Source organism: Arachis duranensis, chromosome 7 (genome assembly GCF_000817695.3).
Source record: "Arachis duranensis cultivar V14167 chromosome 7, aradu.V14167.gnm2.J7QH, whole genome shotgun sequence".
Taxonomy (NCBI): domain Eukaryota; kingdom Viridiplantae; phylum Streptophyta; class Magnoliopsida; order Fabales; family Fabaceae; genus Arachis; species Arachis duranensis.
The window spans coordinates 59,161,178-59,172,684 of NC_029778.3; positions in this window are offsets into that span (position 1 = coordinate 59,161,178).

The following is an 11,507-nucleotide window of genomic DNA, read 5'->3' on the forward strand; positions in this document are numbered from 1 at the left end:
CACTGAGAGGATGGGAGGTAGCCACTGACAACGGTGAAACCCTTGCTTAAGCTTGCCATGGAAAGGAGTAAGAAGGATTGGATGAAGACAGTAGGAAAGCAGAGAGACGGAAGGGAAGGCATCTTCATACGCTTATCTGAAATTCCTACCAATGAATTACATAAGTATCTCTATCTTTATCTTTATGTTTTATGCGTTTATCACCATACCCATTTGAGTTTGCCTGACTGAGATTTACAAGGTGACCATAGCTTGCTTCATACCAACAATCTCTGTGGGATCGACCCTTACTCGCGTAAGGTTTATTACTTGGACGACCCAGTACACTTGCTGGTTAGTTGTGCGAAGTTGTGTTTATGCCATGGTATTTAGCACCAAGTTTTTGGATTCATTACCGGGGATTATTTGAGTTGGGAAAAGTATTGATCACAATTTCGCGCACCAGCTTTGCACGTGCAGAGGCTTCTTTTGGAGTTAAACGCCAAGTTGTAACGTGTTTTTGGCGTTTAACTCTGGTTTATGACGTGTTTCTGGTGTTTGACTCCAGAATGCAACATGGAACTGGTGTTGAACACCAGTTTGCATTGCCTAAGCTCGAATAAAGTATTGACTATTATATATTGCTGCAAAGCTCTGGATGTCTACTTTCCAACGCCATTAAGAACGTGCCATTTAGAGTTATGTAGCTCTAGAAAATTCATTTCGAGTGCAGGGAGGTCAGCATCTAACAGCATCAGCAGTGCTTTTTCAGCCTAAATCAGATTTTTGCTCAGGTCCCTCAATTTCAGCCAGAAAACACCTGAAATCACAGAAAAACACACAAACTCATAGTAAAGTCTAGAAATGTGAATTCTTCATGAAAACTAATGAAAACATCCCTAAAAGTAGCTAGATCCTACTAGAAACTACCTAAAAACAATGCCAAAAAGCGTATAAATTATTCGCTCATCACAACACCAAACTTAAATTGTTGTTTGTCCCCAAGCAACTGAAAATCAAATAGGATAAAAAAAAGAGAATATACTATAAATCCCAAAATATCAACGAATATTAGTTCTAATTAGATGAGCGGGACTTGTAGCTTTTTGCTTCTGAACAGTTTTGGCATTTCACTTTTTCCTTTGAAGTTTAAAATGATTGGCATCTGTAGGAACTCAGAATCTTGGATAGTGTTATTAATTCTCCTAGTTAAGTATGTTGATTCTTGAACACAGCTACTTTTATGAGTCTTGGCCGTGGCCCTAAGCACTTTGTTTTCTAGTATTACCACCGGATACATAAATGCCACAGACACATGACTGGGTGAACCTTTTCAGATTGTGACTCAGCTTTGCTAAAAGTCCCCAATTAGAGGTGTCCAGGGTTCTTAAGCACACTCTTGTTGCCTTGGATCACAACTTTATTTCTTTCTTTTTCTTTTTTTTCTTTTTGATCATGACTTTAATCACTCAGTCTCAAGCTTTTCACTTGGACCTGCATGCCACAAGCACATGGTTAGGGACAGCTTGATTTAGTTGCTTAGGCCTGGATTTATTTCCTTGGGCCCTCCTATCCATTGATGCTCAAAGCCTTAGATCCTTTTTACCCTTACCTTTTGGGTTTAAGGGCTATTGGCTTTTTCTGCTTGCTTTTTCTTTTTCTTTGTATTTTTTTTGCCACTTTTTTTCACTGCTTTTTCTTGCTTCAAGAATCAATTTCATGATTTTTTAGATCATCAATAACATTTCTCTTGTTCATCATTCTTTCAAGAGTCAACAATTTTAACATTCATAAACAACAAGATAAAAAATATGCACTTGATGTGGGCAGAAATTGGCGAATTAAAAATTATTAAAATATATACGTTGCAAGTATAGTTCTTAACTCGCCAGAAATCCACCTATCAATTTAGAAAGGTGTCACAGAAATTTAAAATTAAAATACTGGGAGTATGAATCCCAGGTCGTCTCCCAACGAGTTGCAGAAAAGTGTGCTATTTTATTAATCAGATGTTTTCAAAAAGGTTTGGGTTGAGTAAACAGGAAATAAAATTGGAGAATTTGAATAATGTAAATAAAAGCCTTGACTGGGAGTTGATTAGTTGGAAGTCCCAGTATTGTTGAATTACTCTCTAGATTAATTGATAATTAAAGGTTATCCTGTTTAGTTATCTCTTACTAGGTAAGGGAAAGTCAAACAAGTCGGAATGCTACGTCCGTTCACAAGTTGCAACCCACTTAACTAAAAGGGATTGGTGTTAGTGACTAGAGGGCAATCTAACAATAAACCCAATTACAATCTTTCTTTTAAGCCTTCCAACTCAAGGGTTCCTTTCAATCAACTCCCCATCAAGTTAGGGAACTACTCACTCATTGTGAATGTAAAATTCATAACATATGAAAGGGAATTGAAGAAAGACATTATAAATAAAAATCAAAATAATCAATTAAAAATAAAAGTAATCCTTGTATTAAATAATCCTAAAAATATTCCAATGGTAAAATTAAACAAAGCAAAGGACATGGAAGAGTAAAGCCAAGTAAAGAAAACGAACTAGAATGACGAAGTCTTGATAAGGTAATAACTCTTCTTAGTATCCCAATGCAAAAAGTGGTAGAAAAAACTAAAATCCTAAGAACTATGAATGTCTAGAGAGAAAAACCTAAAGGAGGAGTAAAAACTAGATCTAAAACTAAAACTGTCTAGAATGAAATTATTGTTCTGGTTTCTGCATGTTCTCTGGCTCTAGTCTGCTGTTCTGGGCCGAAAACTGGGTCAAAATAGGGTCCAAAATGGCCCCCAGCGAATTCTGCAGATTATGCAGATCGCGCACGTCACGCGATCGCGTCATCCATGCGGACGCGTCATTCGCGTTTTCCCCTGCCACGCGTTTGTGTCGTCCACGCTTCCGCGTCACTTGTGCTTTTCCAATCCGCGCGGTCATGTGAGCCATGCGGCCGCGTCACTGCGATCTCTCCTCTTTCGCGCGAACGCGTGAGCCATGCGACCGCGTCACTTCTCACTGGTTATCTCCTCAATTTTTCGTGTTCCTTCCATTTTTGCTAGCTTCCTTTCCAATCTCCAACTCATTCATGCCCTATAAAGCCTGAAACACTTAACACACAGATTACGGTATCAAATGGAATAAAGGAGAATTAAAATGCATAATTAAAAGTCTCTAGGAAGCAGTTTTCAATCATGTAATAATTTCAGGAAGGAAATATAAATGCATGCTAAATTAATGAATAAGTGGGTAAGGATCATGATAAAACCACACAATTAAACACAATATAAACCATAAAATAGTGGTTTATCAACCTCTCCACACTTAAACATTAGCATGTCCTCATGCTTAATTGAAGGAGATAAGATAAATAAGTATGAACATGTAGAAACTCATGCAATGCAATGCAACCTATATATATGAATGCAACTATATGATTCTTGCCCACTTGATCAAAAGCAAATAAGCTCTTCAAAACAATTACAAATCAAATTCCACTAATTCTATCATTATACAGTAAGACAGATAAAAGTGCAAGAAGATAGCTCATGAAAGCAGGGAACATGGAAATTCAAGCATTGAACCCTCACTGATGATGTATGTACGCTCTAATCTCTCTAGTGTATAGGGTAATCACTCTATCCTTCTCTAATCATGCTCTCTAACTCTTGTTCTTCTCCTAACCAATCAACAACAATTAATATACCAATGCAAACATCACGAGGTCTTTTCAAGGTTGTAATGGGGCCAAGGTAAAGGTAGGGATATATATATGGTTAAGTGAGCTTATAAATTGAATCTTTAATTAACCCAAGCTTTAACCCAACCTATATATTTTATATAACCTTAGAATTCATACCTAGCCACCCAGAATTCCCTTTTACATTCCATACTCATGTATCAAATTTTTTTTAAATTTTATCATATGTGCATTGATCTTTGAATTCTTAATTCAGCATTGGGGTAATTTTGTCCCCTTATTTATTTATTGATTTTTTTATTTTAATATAGACATAAAAATAAACATAGCTTATCAATGCACATAGATTTTTAATTCTTATAGTTTCACATGAGTAGGTATCCAAACTCCCATTGTATTATCATAACACATTCCCTTAATAACTTTTGTTCCCACAATTTCCCATACTTAACTAGCATACACAATTCTATCTTAAGCTAACCAAAGATTCAATTTGGGATATACAATTGTTTTTCCGCTTAAGGCTAGTAATGTGGTAAAATATAGAACAAATGGGATTTAAAGGCTCAAAGTGGTTAACAAAGGTAATTAAAAAGGGTAGGCTTAATTTGGATAAGTGAGTTTAAACAAATAATGGCGTTAATTATATGCAAGCATACAAACATAATAAATATTGGACATATAGGATGAAACAAAATATAGATTACAATCATAGAGAAGTAAACACACAAGAATAAAATAATTATGGTTAAATAATGTAACCATGCATAAAGGCTCAAATCTTCACAGGTTGTGTGTTCTTTAACTCAAACATCATGTTCCAAATACAACTTCAAGCAGATTTATCATAAAAAAATTATAATTAAAATTAGTGAAATTTTGTTCCAAAGATAGAGTCTTAGAAGAAACTTATTGTCTTTTCAATCAAGTAGAACATGCATGCAACTAACCTATTACTATGCAATTTATCCTATTCTATAAAAGAAAGAAAATCTAACTAAAATATCCTAATTTATTGGTGCTAGGGAAGAGAAATTACCTCTGGAAGTCAGGTACTGACCGACCTCCCCACACTTAAGGCTTTGCACCGTCCTCGGTGCCATCTGTCAGGAATAATGGTGGGCTGGTGGCAGTGTCTCTACAGTCGGGGCCGCCATGACTCCCTGTGCTGGTGAAGGAAGTGGAGTCCGGAGTGCCTGGATCGTCATCGGGTCGGTGATTGCCTGTAAGTAGCTCCTTGAGGTATTTGAAACGGCGGTGGTTGCGGTGCTCTCGAAGCTTTGCTTTCTTTTCTTATTGGTCCAACCGCTTCAGTATATGATGCAGCAGCTGACTAGTAGATGGGGGAGAAGCTGCAGCATCCTCTGTGGACTGGCTGGTAGTGGCAAGTTGTGGCCTAAGATATCTCCCGTTAGGGACATACTGATCATCCCTTGGAAGAATGGCTTTGGTGTCTCCAGCTCTGTAGGATACTCCGGCTGCTGAGATAAGATCAGAGACCAATGCGGGGAAAGGTAGGTTGCCCGCGATCTGCACATGATCCATAGCATTCCGGATATGTCTTGGTAAATTAAGAGGCTGGTCTGTGAGGATGCACCATAGTAGAACGGCCATGTCTGCGGTGAAGGAGGACTCATGAGTACTCGGAAAGATGTAATGGGACATAATCTGTGCCCATACGTGAGCCTCTAAGGTGAATGCGAAAGTCGAGATTCCCTTAGGGTGGGAACGATGGTATCCGAAGATCCATTTGCTGCCAGGTCGAGCGATAACTCTGAGAACAGCGTCGCAGTCAAAGGTGTATGCCTGGCACTTGATTGCGACTTTCTGAACGGCGTCCAATCCTTCTGGAGCAGGTGGGAGATCTAAGGCTTGCTGTATGGCCTCTTCTGTAATGAGGACTTGCTTTTGACGTAAATAGACGGACTGCAGAGTCGGCAGGTGGAAGTTGGAGTAGAACTCAACAACCCAAGAAAGATTAACTTGTCGTGGCTGTCTCTATAAGAATCCCCAATGTCTTCGTGCAATTTGTGGCTCAACAAATTTAGCAATACGAGGCGGAAGGATAAGAAGGTGTTTATTGTTGTAATTTTGAGCTGCCAGAATAGGAAACATCTGCTCACAGTAGCGATTTGGGGATCGTGCAGTGTCCTTGGCTGGGAAGGCTCTCTCCTTTTCATCAACCTTGATAATCCTTTTAATTCTTTTTGTTGAGGGCTTGACTGCAGTTGAAGAAGGCTCTGCCACTAATGCTCTCTTCGTTCCTTTCCTTGTTGTGGGTTTAGGGGTAGCTTTCTCTTTGCCTTTCTTGGTGGCCATTCTGAAAAAAGGGAAGAGAAAGTAACTTAAATCCAAAGAGATAAAGCAAGGAAGGGGATTGAGTGAGTGATAATCAGTGCACGGTAAAGATGAATGAAATAAACACATGGTCATGACAACATGTGAAAAGATCATTAAAGGAAATAGAACAAGTGCATGATAGGGTAAGTAGATGCAAGATGATTATTGGCATGCCGACAAGGGCATGAGTAGCATAGATCAAGCATCACTTCGGAACAAACTATCACGTTTGTATTGGCAATTAAATTCAATTAATAAAATGGTAAAGGGAATTTGTGAAAAACATGCTTTGAATAGTAGAAAGTATAATAGAGAAGTGCATAATGCCATATGGGCTTTTTCACAAACACATAGCATGCATGGTAAATAAGGTATGGAAAGTATTAAAGCAAACATGCAAGCAACCCTTTAAAGAAAATAATATATAATTGCCAACAATTTGCAACAATCTACAAGCATATAATGAGGAATAATGACTCAAATAAATTTCTAACACCATGTAAAAAGGAAAGAAGAAGAAAGAAAATACGGATAATGAAAAAAAAAGAAAAGAAAAGAAAATAACATAGAAAATAAGAAGAATGATAGAAAAGGAAGGAAGGAAGAAGAAAATAAAACCTTGTTAATGGAGGTGAGAGAGAGAGAGAGTGAAAGGGGAGATAGAAGGAAGAAGGGAGAAGGAAGAAATAAGGAGGGAAAAGAAAAATTAGGATTTAGAGAAGAGAAAGATAAGATATTTTGGCAATTTAGGTTGAGCTGTGCGGCGCAAGCGACGCGGCCGCGTGGGGCACGCGTTCGCGTGATTGTGCTTGAATTCAGTTGACGCAGTCGCGTCAGTCACGCGGTCGCGTGACCCATGTTATGCTTCTGGCGCGAGTGCTGCCTCACGCCTGCACAACTCTCTGTTCGAATTTATATATTTGCCAAATTTGGGGTGACGCGATCGCGTAGGGCAAGCGATCGCGTGAGTGGGCTTCAGAAAGGAATGACGCGGACGCATCGGCGACGCAGTCGCGTGATAGGGATTGTGCGTCCAGCACCACTCTCGCACAATAATTCGTTGTGTACCCCCTTTTTACGTCGAAAATCAGGGCACGCGGCCGCATGGGGCACGCGGTCGCGTGGGAGGCCATTATTCCCATATGACGCGGTCGCGTGGGACAATTTGTGCCACTGGCACGCCTCCAGCCATACTCCAGCGTAACTCTCTGTTCGTTTTTATTTTCTCCCCGCTCTTTTCGACGTAGACGCGTCACTGATGCGGTCGCGTCGCGTGTCATTTTTTTTAATTATGGAAATGCAGATGCATGAAATGTGCTGATAAAGAGAAGAGTTATTAAATAGAAAAACTAAAAATAAAGAAAAGAACGATCATACCATGGTGGGTTGTCTCCCACCTAGCACTTTGCATTAACGTCCGTAAGTTGGACGCTCCACTAGCTCAATCTTCTGCCATGTGGGGATCTTCCAAGAGGAAGATCTCAAGCTCTCTGTTTTTCTTCATCGTCTCGCCATGGTACAGTTTCAGACGTTGTCCATTAACTTTGATAAGTTCAGAGCTTGAAGGATGGCTTAGGTGATAAACTCCGTATGGTTCGGCCTTCTCTACTCTGTATGGACCTTCCCATCTTGATCTCAACTTGCCTGGCATGAGCCTCAGTCGAGATTTGTAAAGGAGGACTAAATCCCCAGGCTGGAACTCTTTTCTCTTGATGTGCTGATCATGTACAGCCTTCATCTTCTCCTTGTATATTCTTGGGTTCTCATAAGCTTCTAGGCAAAGGCTCTCCAGTTCTTGCAGTTGCAACTTCCTTTCAACTCTGGCTTTCTCAATTCCCATGTTGCACTCCTTGATTGCCCAAAAGGCTCTGTGCTCTACTTCAACTGGGAGATGACAAGATTTTCCATAAACTAAGCGGAAAGGACTCATCCCAATGGGTGTTTTATATGCTGTCCTATATGTCCATAGTGCATCTTGTAGCCTGGTGCTCCAGTCTTTTCTATGAGGTTTGACTATCTTCTGCAAGATACGCTTTATCTCTCTGTTTGACACCTCGGCTTGCCCATTGGTCTGAGGATGGTATGCTGTTGCAACCTTATGAATTATCCCATGCTTCTTCATTAATCCTGTTAGTCTCCTATTACAAAAATGGGTGCCTTGATCACTCACAATTGCTCGTGGTGATCCAAAGCGGAAAATAATATGGTTTCTCACAAAGGAAACAACAGTGTTAGCATCATCAGTGCGGGTAGGAATTGCTTCCACCCATTTGGAAACGTAATCCACAGCTAACAATATATAAAAATAACCATTAGAATTTGGGAATGGACCCATGAAGTCAATGCCCCAAACATAAAAAATTTCACAGAAAAGCATAATTTGTTGAGGCATCTCATCCCTCTTGGATATATTACCAAATTTTTGGCATAGGAGACAAGATTTACAAAACTCAGTAGCGTCTCTAAAAAGAGTAGGCCACCAGAATCCACAGTCTAAGATCTTTCTAGCTTTTCTTTGAGGGCCAAAATGTCCTCCACTCTCAGATGAGTGACAGGCCTCTAAAATGGATTGAAATTCTGATTAAGGCACACGACGTCTAATTACCTAATCAGCGCCACATCTCCATAAATATGGGTCATCCCATATATAATATTTAGACTTGCTTTTCAGCTTGTCTCTTTGATGCTTAGAAAAGTGTGGAAGAAATGTGCGACTAACTAGATAATTAGCTACAGGTGCGTACCAAGGGACTACCTCAGATACTTCTTGCAGGTTATCAAATGGAAAATTATCATCTATAGGAGTAGAATCATCCTTAATGTGCTCAAGGCGACTCAAGTGGTCTGCCACTAGATTCTAATTACCACTCCTATCCTTTATTTCTAAATCAAATTCTTGTAATAGCAGTATCCAACGTATGAGCCTTGGTTTGGACTCCTTTTTAGCTAATAGATACTTTAAAGATGCATGGTCTGAATACACTACTACTCTAGTACCAAGTAAATAAGCTCAGAATTTATCCAGAGCAAAAACAATAGCAAGAAGCTCTTTCTCAGTAGTGGTATAATTGGACTGGGCAGTGCTAAAGTCTTAGACGCGTAAGCAATAACAAAAGGATCCTTACCTTCACGCTGAGCCAGTGATGCTCCTACTGCATGGTTGGAAGCATCGCACATGATTTCAAACGGATGGCTCCAGTCTGGTCCTCTCACAATTGGAGCTTGAGTCAGGTCGGTCTTCAGCTTATTAAACGCTTGTTTGCAATCCTCACTGAACTCAAACTCAATATCCTTCTGCAGTAATCTGGATAAGGAAAGTGCTACCTTACTAAAGTCCTTAATAAATCTCCTGTAAAAACCTGCATGGCCAAGGAACGAACGGACTTCCCTCATAGAAGAGTGGTAAGGCAAACTAGAAATAACATCCACCTTTGCTGGATCTACAGAAATGCCAGTATTAGATACAACATGTCCCAGTACAATCCCTTGTTTTACCATAAAGTGACATTTTTCAAAATTTAATACAAGGTTTGTATTGACACATCTATCTAATACTCTAGATAATCCATCTAAGCAAAGGCTAAAAGAATCACCATAAACGCTAAAATCATCCATAGAAACCTCCGATACAGTCCTCAATAAGATCAGAGAAAAGACTCATCATGCACCTCTGGAAGGTAGCTGGTGCATTGCACAAGCCAAAGGGCATTCTCTTGTAAGCATAAGTCCCAAAAGGACATGTAAAGGTAGTCTTTTCCTGATCCTCAGGAGCTATATGAATCTGGAAATAGCCTGTGTAACCATCTAAAAAGCAATAATGTGATTTACATGACAGGCAATCCAGCATTTGATCAATGAATGGAAGAGGGTAGTGATCCTTACGAGTAGCTTGGTTGAGATGCCTATAATCAATGCAGACCCTCCAGGCGTTCTGTACTCTGGTTGCTATGAGCTCTCCATGCTCATTCTTCACTGTAGTTACTCCAGACTTCTTGGGCACCACTTGTACTGGTGGTGCACGAAATTGTGATCATCAATGGCGCCATCAACATGGTACGCTCAATTGCAATCTCAACTATTTATCACAACTTCGCACAACTAACCAGCAAGTGCACTGGGTCGTCCAAGTAATAAACCTTACACGAGTAAGGGTCGATCCCACGGAGATTGTTGGTATGAAGCAAGCTATGGTCACCTTGTAAATCTTAGTCAGGCAGATTCAAATGGTTATGGATGATACACGAATAAAGCATAAAATAAAGATAGAGATACTTATGTAATTCATTGGTGAGAACTTTAGATAAGTGAATGGAGATGCTTTGTCCCCTTCCGTCTCTTTGCTTTCCTACTGTCTTCATCCAATCCTTCTTACTCCTTTCCATCGCAAGCTGTATGTTGGGCATCACCGTTGTCAGTGGCTACAATCCCGTCCTCTCAGTGAAAATGTTCAACACACCCTGTCACGGCACGGCTAATCATCTGTCTTAGACCTTCCGGATTCTCTTGAATGCCGCCATCAATTCTAGCTTATACCACGAAGATTCCGATCAAGGGATCCAAGAGATAAACATTCAAGCCTTGTTTGCTTGTAGAACAGAAGTGGTTGTCAGGCACTCGTTCATAAGTGAGAATGATGATGAGTGTCTCATAATCATCACATTCATCATGTTCTTGGGTGCAAATGAATATCTTAGAACAAGAATAAGCTGAATTGAATAGAAGAACAATAGTAATTGCATTAATACTCGAGGTACAACAGAGCTCCACACCTTAATCTATGGTGTGTAGAAACTCCACCGTTGAAAATACATAGGAACAAGGTCCAGGCATGGCCGTGAGGCCAGCCCCCATGATCTAAGGATCTAAAGTGATCAAAAGATGATCTAAGGATCTAAAGTGATCAAAAGATGTTCTAAGGATCTAAAGTGATCAAAAGATGAAAATACAATAGCAAAAGGTCCTATTTGTAGAGAACTAGTAGCCTAGGATTTACAGAGATGAGTAAATGTCATAAAAATCCACTTCCGAGCCCACTTGGTGTGTGCTTGGGCTGAGCATTGAAGCATTTTCGTGTAGAGACTTCTCTTAGAGTTAAACGCCAGCTTTTGTGCCAGTTTGGGCGTTTAACTCCCATTCTTGTGCCAGTTCTGGCGTTTAACACCGGGCAGTTTTGAGCTGATTTGGAACGCCAGTTTGAGCCATCAAATCTCGGGCAAAGTATAAACTATTATACATTGCTGGAAAGTCCAGGATGTCTACTTTTCAACGCCGTTGAAAGCGCGCCAATTGGGTTTCTATAGCTCCAGAAAATTCACTTTGAGTGAAGGGAGGTCAGAATCCAACAGCATCTACAGTCCTTTTCAGCCTCTGAATCAGATTTTTGCTCAGGTTCCTCAATTTCAGCCAGAAAATACCTGAAATCACAGAAAAACACACAAACTCATAGTAAAGTCCAGAAAAGTGAATTTTAACTAAAAACTAATA